Source organism: Triticum aestivum, chromosome 6B (assembly GCF_018294505.1).
Source record: "Triticum aestivum cultivar Chinese Spring chromosome 6B, IWGSC CS RefSeq v2.1, whole genome shotgun sequence".
NCBI classification, from domain to species: domain Eukaryota; kingdom Viridiplantae; phylum Streptophyta; class Magnoliopsida; order Poales; family Poaceae; genus Triticum; species Triticum aestivum.
The window spans coordinates 502,086,605-502,095,393 of record NC_057810.1 but is presented as its reverse complement, the minus strand read 5'-3'; positions in this window follow the sequence as shown (position 1 = coordinate 502,095,393).

The window sequence follows — 8,789 nt, the reverse complement described above, 5'->3', positions numbered from 1 at the left end:
AAGTTGGGTATAATAAAAACTATCATAGAAAGTGAATTGGATGCTATGATCATTTTGATACTTGATAATTGTTTTGAGATATAGAGGTGGTGATATTAGGGTCATGCTAGTTGGGTAATTGTGAATTTAAAGAATACTTGTGTTGAAGTTTGTGATTCCCGTAGCATGCACGTATGGTGAACCGCTTTGTGATGAAGTTGGAGCACAATTTGATTTATTGATTGTCTTCCTTATGAGTGACGGTCGGGGACGAGCGATGGTCTTTTCCTACCAATCTATCCCCCTAGGAGCATGCGCGTATTACTTTGTTTTCAATGGCTTGTAGATTTTTGCAATAAGTATATGAGTTCTTTATGACTAATGTTGAGTCCATGGATTATATGCAGTCTCACCCTTCCACCATTGCTAGCCTCTCTTGTGCCGCGCAACTTTCGCCTTTACCATACACCCACCATATACCTTCCTCAAAACAGCCACCATACCTACCTATTATGGTATTTCCATAGCCATTTCGAGATATATTGCCATGCAACTTTCCACCATTCCATTTTTTATGACACACATCATAATTGTCATATTGCTCTTTGCATGATCATGTAGTTGGCATCGTATTTGTGGCAAGGCCACTTCATAATTTTCATACATGTCACTCTTGATTCATTGCATATCCCGATACATCGCCGGAGTCATCCATATAGAGTCATATCTTGTTCTAAAGTATCGAGTTGTAATTTTGAGTTGTAAATAAATAAAAGTGTGATGATCTTCATTATTACAGCATTGACCCAAGTGAGGAAAGGATGATGAAGACTATGATTCCCCCACAAGTCGGGATGAGACTTCAGACTTTATAAAAATAAAAGAGGCCAAAGAAGCCCAATAAAAAAGAGAGGCCAAAGAAGCCCACCAATAAAAAAAATGAGAGAAAAAGAGAGAAGGGACAATGCTACTATCCTTTTTACCACACTCGTGCTTCAAAGTAGCACCATGATCTTCATGATAGAGAGTCTCCTATGTTGTCACTTTCATATACTACTAGGAATTTTTCATTATTAGAACTTGGCTTGTATATTCCAATGACGGGCTTCCTCAAAATGCCCTAGGTCTTCGTGAGCAAGCAAGTTGGATGCACACCCACTTAGTTTCTTTTGTTGAGCTTTCATACATTTATAGCTCTAGTGCATCTATTGCATGGCAATCCCTACTCACTCACATTGATATCTATTAATGGGCATCTCCATAGCCCGTTGATACGCCTAGTTGATGTGAGACTATCTTCTGCTTTTTGTATTCTCCACAACCACCATTCTATTCCACATATAGTGCTATGTCCATGGCTCACGCTCATGTATTGCGTGAAAATTGAAAATGTTTGAGATTATTAAAGTATGAAACAATTGCTTGGCTTGTCATCGGGGTTGTGCATGATTAAATACTTTGTGTGATGAAGATAGTGCAACAGCCAGACTATATGATTTTGTAGGGATAACTTTCTTTAGCCATGCTATTTTGAGAAGACATGATTGCTTTATTAGTATGCTTGAAGTATTACTATTTCTTATGTCAATATAAACTTTCGTTTTGAATCATTTGGATCTGAACATTCATGCCACAATAAAGAGAAATACATTGAATTATGCTAGGTAGCATTCCACATCAAAAATTCTGTTTTTATCATTTACCTACTTGAGGACGAGCAGGAATTAAGCTTGGGGATGCTTGATACGTCTCCAATGTATCTATAATTTTTGATTGTTCCATGCTATTATATTACCCATTTTGGATGTTTATGGGCTTTACTTTACACTTTTATATCATTTTTGGGACTAACCTACTAACCGGAGGCCCAACCCGAATCGCTGTTTTTTTTGCCTATTTCAGTATATCAAAGAAAAGGAATATCAAACGCAGTCCAAACAGAATGAAACCTTCGGGAGCGATCTTTTTGGAACAAAAGTGATCCAGAGGACTTGGAGTGCAAGTCAATAAACAAGCGAGGTGGCCACGAGGGTGCCCGGTGCGCCCCCTACTGGTGGGCGCGCCCCCACCCTCATGGGCCTCTCGAGCGTCCACCGTCGTACTTCTTCCTCCTATATATATATACCCATGTACCCCGAAACCATCAGGGGAGCCACCAAAAAACTATTTCCACCACCATAACCTTCTGTATCCGCGAGATCCCATCTTGGAGCCGTCGTCGGTGCTCTGCTGGAGGGGGAATCCACCACGGATGGCCTCTACATCAACTCCAAGGCCTCTCCGATGAGTTGTGAGTAGTTTACCACAGACCTGCGGGTCCATACTTATTAGCTAGATGGCTTCTTCTCTCTCTTTGAATATCAATACAAAGTTCTCCTTCCTCTTCTTGGAGATCTATTCGATGTAACTCTTTTTGCGGTGTGTTTGTCGAGATCCGATGAATTATGGGTTTATGATCAAGTTTATCTATGAGAAATATTTGAATCTCCTCTGAATTCTTTTATGTGTGATTAAGTTATCTTTGCAAGTCTCTTCGAATTATTAGTTTGGTTTGGCCTAGTAGATTGATCTTTCTTGCAATGGGAGAAGTGCTTAGCTTTGGGTTCAATCTTGCGGTGTCCTTTCCCAGTGACAGTAGGGGCAGCAAGGCACGTATTGTATTGTTGCCATCGAGGATAAAAAATACGGGCTTTATATCATATTACATGAGTTTATCCCTCTACATCATGTCATATTTCTTAATGCGCTACTCTGTTCTTCATGAACTTAATACTCTAGATGCATGCTGAATAGCGATCGATGTGTGGAGTAATAGTAGTAGATGCAGGCAGGAGTCGGTCTACTTGTCACGGATGTGATGCCTATATACATGATCATGCCTAGATAATCTCATAATTATTCGCTTTTCTATCAGTTGCTCGACATTAATTCGTTCACCCACCGTAATAATTATGCTATCTTGAGAGAAGCCACTAGTGAAACCTATGGCCCCCGGGTCTATCTCTTATCATATAAGCTTTCAATCTACTTTTATTTGCATCTTTACTTTTCCAATCTATATCATAAAATATCAAAAATATATTTATCTTATCATATTATCTCTATCAGATCTCACTTTCACAAGTGGCCTTGAAGGGATTGACAACCCCTTTATTGCGTTGGTTGCGAGTTCTTTGTTTGTTTGTGTAGGTGCGTGGGACTTGTGAGGAGCCTCCTACTGGATTGATACCTTGGTTATCGAAACTAAGGTAAATACTTACGCTACTGTGCTGCATCACCCTTTCCTCTTCAAGGAAAACCGACGCAAGCTCAAGACGTAGCAGACACCTCTTCAGTCAATAACCAATAGCGGAACCTTGATCCTCATATTGGCTCCTACATATTCTACAAAGATCTTTATCGGTCGAACCGTTATGACAACATACGTAATTCCCTTTGTCCATCGGTATATTATTTTCCCGAGATTCGATCGTTGGTAACTCTATACCTAGTTCAATTTTGTTACCTGCAAGTCTCTTTGCTCATTCCGTAATACATCACCTCGTGACTATCCCCTTATGATGTGTATTATCGAGAGGGCCCAGATATACCTGTCAGATACTCGGAGTGACCAATCCTAATCTTGATCTATGCCAACTCAACAAACACCTTCGGAGATACCAGTAGAGCATCTTTATAATCACCCAATTACGTTGTGACGTTTGATAGCACACAAGGCATTCCTCCGGTATCTGGGAGTTGCATAATCTCATAGTTGAAGAATATGTATTTGACATGAAGAAAGCAATAGCAAAAAAACTGAATGATCATTATGCTAAGCTAACGGATGGGTCTTGTCCATCACATAATTCTCCTAATGATGTGATCTCGTTATCAAATGAAAATTCATGTCCATGGTTAGGAAACCTTAACCATCTTTGATCAACGAGCTAGTCTAGTAGACGCTCACTAGGGACACGGTGTTTGTTTATGTATTCACAAATGTATTTAAGTTTCCGATCAATACAATTCTAGCATGAATAATAAACCTTTATCATGAATAAGTAAATATAAAATAACAACTTTATTATTGCCTCTAGGGCATATTTCCTTCAGTCTCCCACTTGCACTAGAGTCAATAATCTAGTTCACATCGCCATGTGATTAACACCAATAGTTCACATCACCATGTGAGCAACACCCAAAGGGTTTACTAGAGTCAATAATCTAGTTCACGTCGCCATGTGATTAACACCCAAAGAGTACTAAGGTGTGATCATGTTTTTCTTGTGAGAGAGTTTTAGTCAATAGGTCTGCCACATTCAGAGCCGTGTGTATTTTGCAAATTTCTATGTCTACAATACTCTGCTTGAGCTACTCTAGCTAATTGCTCCCACTTTCAATATGTATCCAGATTGAGACTCAGAGTCATCCGAATCAGTGACAAAGCTTGCATCAATGCAACCCTTTACGACAAACTCTTTATCACCTCCATAACTGAGAAATATTCTTAGTCCTCTTAGGTAACTAAGGATAATTTTGACCGTTGTCTAGTGATCTACTCCTAGATCACTAATGTACCCCCTTGTCAAACTCATGGCAAGGTACATAATAGTTCTAGTACACAGCATGGTATACTTTATAGAACCTATGGCTGAGGCATAGGGAATGACTTTCATTCTCTCTCTATCTTCTGCCGTGGTCAGGCTTTGAGTCTTACTCAACTTGCCACCTCGCAACACATGCAAGAACCCTTTCTTTGACTGATCTATTTTGAACTTCGTCAAAACTTTGCGAAGGTATGTGCTTTGTGAAAGTCCCATTCAGCATTTTGATCTATCCCTATAGATCTTGATGCCCAATATATAAGTAGCTTCACCGAGGTCTTTCATTGAAAAAATCTTATTCAAGTATCCTTTTATGCTATTCAGAAATTCTATATCATTTCCGATCAACAATATGTCATCCACATATAATATCAGAAATGCTACAGAGCTCCCACTCACTTTCTTGTAAATATAGGCTTCACCATATGTCTGTATAAAACCATATGCTTTGACCACCTCATCAAAGTGTATATTTCAACTCCGAGATGCTTGCACCAGTCCATAGATGGATCGCTGGAGCTTGCACACTTCGTTAGCACCTTTAGGATCATCAAAAACTTCTGGTTGCATCATATACAACTCTTCTTTAAGAAATCCATTAAGGAATGCAGTTTTGACGTCCGTTTGCCAGATTTCATAATTATAAAATGCGGCAATTGCTAACATGATTCAGACAGACTTAAGCATCGCTACAGGTGGGAAAGTCTCATCTTAGTCAACTCCTTGAATTTGTCGAAAACCTTTTGTGACAAGTCGAGCTAGATAGTGACATTACTATCAGCATTAATCTTCTTCTTGAAGTTCCATTTATTCTCAATGGCTTGCCGATCATCAGGCAAGTTCACCAAAGTCCACACTTTGTTCTCATACATGGATCCTATCTCAGATTTTATGGCCTCAAGCCATCTGTCGGAATCTGGGCTCATCATAGCTTCTTCATAGTTCATAGGTTCACCGTGGTCTAATAACTTGACTTCCAGGACATGATTACCATACCACTGTCATGCGGAATGTGTTCTGGTCGACCTACGGAGTTCTGTAGTAACTTGATCTGAAGTTTCATGATCATCATCATTAGCTCTCTCTAGTTGGTGTAGGCATGACAGGAACGGTTTTCTCTGATGTGCTACTCTCCAATTCGAGAGAAGGTACACTTACCTCATCAAGTTCTACTTTCGTCTTACTCACTTCTTTCGAGAGAAACTCCTTCTCTAGAAAGGACCCATTCTTAGCAACAAAGATCTTGCCTTTGGATCTGTGGTATAAGGTATACCCAATTGTTTCTTAGGGTATCCTATGAAGACGCAGTTCTCCGATTTAGGTTCGAGCTTATTAGGCCGAAGCCTTTTGACATAAGCATCGTACTCCCAAACTTTAAGAAACAACAGCTTAGGTTTCTTGCCAAACCACATTTCATACGGTGTTGTCTCAACGGATTTAGACGGTGCCCTATTTAATGTGAATGCAGCTGTCTCTAATGCATAACCCCAAAACGATAGTGGTACATCGGTAAGAGACATCATAGATTGCACCATATATAATAAAGTACGGTTACAACGTTCGGACACACCATTACGCTGTGGTGTTTCAGGTGGTGTGAGTTGTGATTCCACATTGTTTTAAATGAAGGCAAAACTCGTAACTCAAATATTCGCCTCCATGATCAGATCGTAGAAACTTTATTTTCTTGTTACAATGATTCTCCACTTCACTCTGAAGTTCTTTGAACTTTTCAAATGTTTTAGACTTGTCTTTCATCAAGTAGATATACCCATACCTACTCAAATCATCTGTGAAGGTCAGAAAATAATGATACCCGCCGCATGCTTCAACACTCATCGGACCGCATACATCGGTATGTATTATTTCCAATAAGTCATTAGCTCGCTCCATTGTTCCAGAGAACCGAGTTTTAGTCATCTTGCCCATGAGGCATGATTCGCAAGTATCAAATGATTCATAATCAAGTGATTCCAAAAGTCCATCAGCATGGAGTTTCTAAACGCGCTTTATACCAATATGACCTAAATGGTAGTGCCACAAGTACGTTGCACTATCATTATCAACTTTGCATCTTTTGGCATCAATGTTATGAATATGTGTATCACTACGATCGAGATTCAATAAACCATTCACATTGGGTGTATGACCATAGAAGGTTTTATGCATGTAAACAAAATAACAATTATTCCCTAACTTAAATGAATAAACGTATTGTAATAAACATGATCTAGTCATATTCATGCTCAATGCAAACACCAAATAACATTTATTTAGGTTCAACACTAATCCTGAAGGTATAGGGAGTGTGCGATGGTGATCATATCAACCTTGGAATCATTTCCAACACACACCGTCACCTCGCTTTTAACCAGTCTTTGCAACTCCTATTTCGAGTTACTAATCTTAGCAACTGAATAGGGATCAAATACCCAGGGATTAATTTGAACACTAGTAAAATACACATCAATAACATGTATATCAAAAATATCTTTGTTCACTTTGCCATCCTTCTTATCCGCAAACTATTTGGGGCAGTTCCACTTCCAGTAGCCATTTCTTTCGCAGTAGAAGCACCCAGTTTCAGGCTTGGGTCCAACTTTGGGCTTCTTCACGGGAGTGGCAACTTGCTTGCCATTCTTCTTGAAGTTCCCTTTCCTTCCCTTGCCCTTTTTTGAAACTAGTGGTCTTGTTAACAATCAACACTTGATGCTCCTTTTTGATTTCTACCTCCGCGGCCTTAAGCATTGTGAAGAGCTCGGGAATCATTTTAGCCATCCCTTGCATATTATAGTTCATCACGAAGCTCTAGTAGCTTCATGATAGTGACTAGAGAATTCTATCAATCACTATCTTATCTTGAAGATTAACTCCCACTTGATTCAAGGATTGTAGTACCCAGACATTCTAGGCACATGCTTACTAGCTAAGCAATTCTCCTCCATCTTGTAGGCAAAGTACTTGTCAGAGGTCTCATACCACTTGACATGGGCATGAGTCTGAAATACCAATTTCAGCTCTTGGAACATCTCATATGCTCCGTGGCATTCAAAACATTTTTGAAGTCCCGGTTCTAAGCCGTAAAGCATGGTGCACTAAACTATTAAGTAGTCATCATACCGAGCTTGCCAAACGTTCATAATATAAACATCTGCTCCTGCAGTAGGTCTGTCACCTAGCGGTGCATCAAGGACATAATTCTTCTGTGCAACAATGAGGATAATCCTCAGATCTCGGACCCAGTCCACATCATTGCAACTATCATCTTTCAACTTAGTTTTCTCTAGGAACATATAAAAAATATATAGGAGCTATATCGCGAGCTATTGATCTACAACACAGATATGCAAAACTATCAAGACTAAGTTCATGATAAATTAAGTTCAATTAATCAAATTACTAATGAACTCCCACTTAAATCAACATCCCTCAAGTTTATCTAAGTGACACATGATCCAAATCAACTAACCCATGTCCAATCATCACATGAGATGGGGTAGTCATCAATGGTGAACATCTCTATGTTGATCATATCTACTATATGACTCATGTTCGACCTTTCGGTCTCCAGTGTTCCGAGGCCATGTCTATACATGCTAGGCTCGTCAAGTGTAACCCAATTATTATGCATGTGTAAAACTGTCTTACACCTGTTGTATGTGAACGTAGAGTCTATCACACCCGATCATCACGTGATGTCTCGAAATGACAAACTTTCGCAACGGTGCATACTCGGGGAGAACACTTATATCTTGAAATTTAGTGAAGGGATCATCTTATAATGCTACCGCCGTACTAAGCAAAATAAGATGCATAAAAGATAAACATCACATGCAATCAAAATATGTGAGATGATATGGCCATCATCATCTCATGCTTTTGATCTCCATCTCCAAAGCATCGTCATGATCTCCATCATCACCGGCTCGACACCTTAATCTCCATCGTAGCGCCGTGGTCGTCTCGCCAACTATTGCTTCTACAACTATCGTTAACGCATAGTGATAAAGTGTCGGTGCGAGGACGACACCTATGGGATCACGAGAATCCCTACTACGGTTGCGAGGCGCGGGGTTGTGAGAAGGGCGGATCAAACAGGTAGCACACGGATTCTTTATCCAGGTTCGGCCCGCGAGGATGCGTAAAACCCTACTCCTGCTTTGGTGATTTGTTTATCTGTGTTTCTGAGCTAGCAATGGGGCGTGAAGAGCTCCAAAAAGCCGA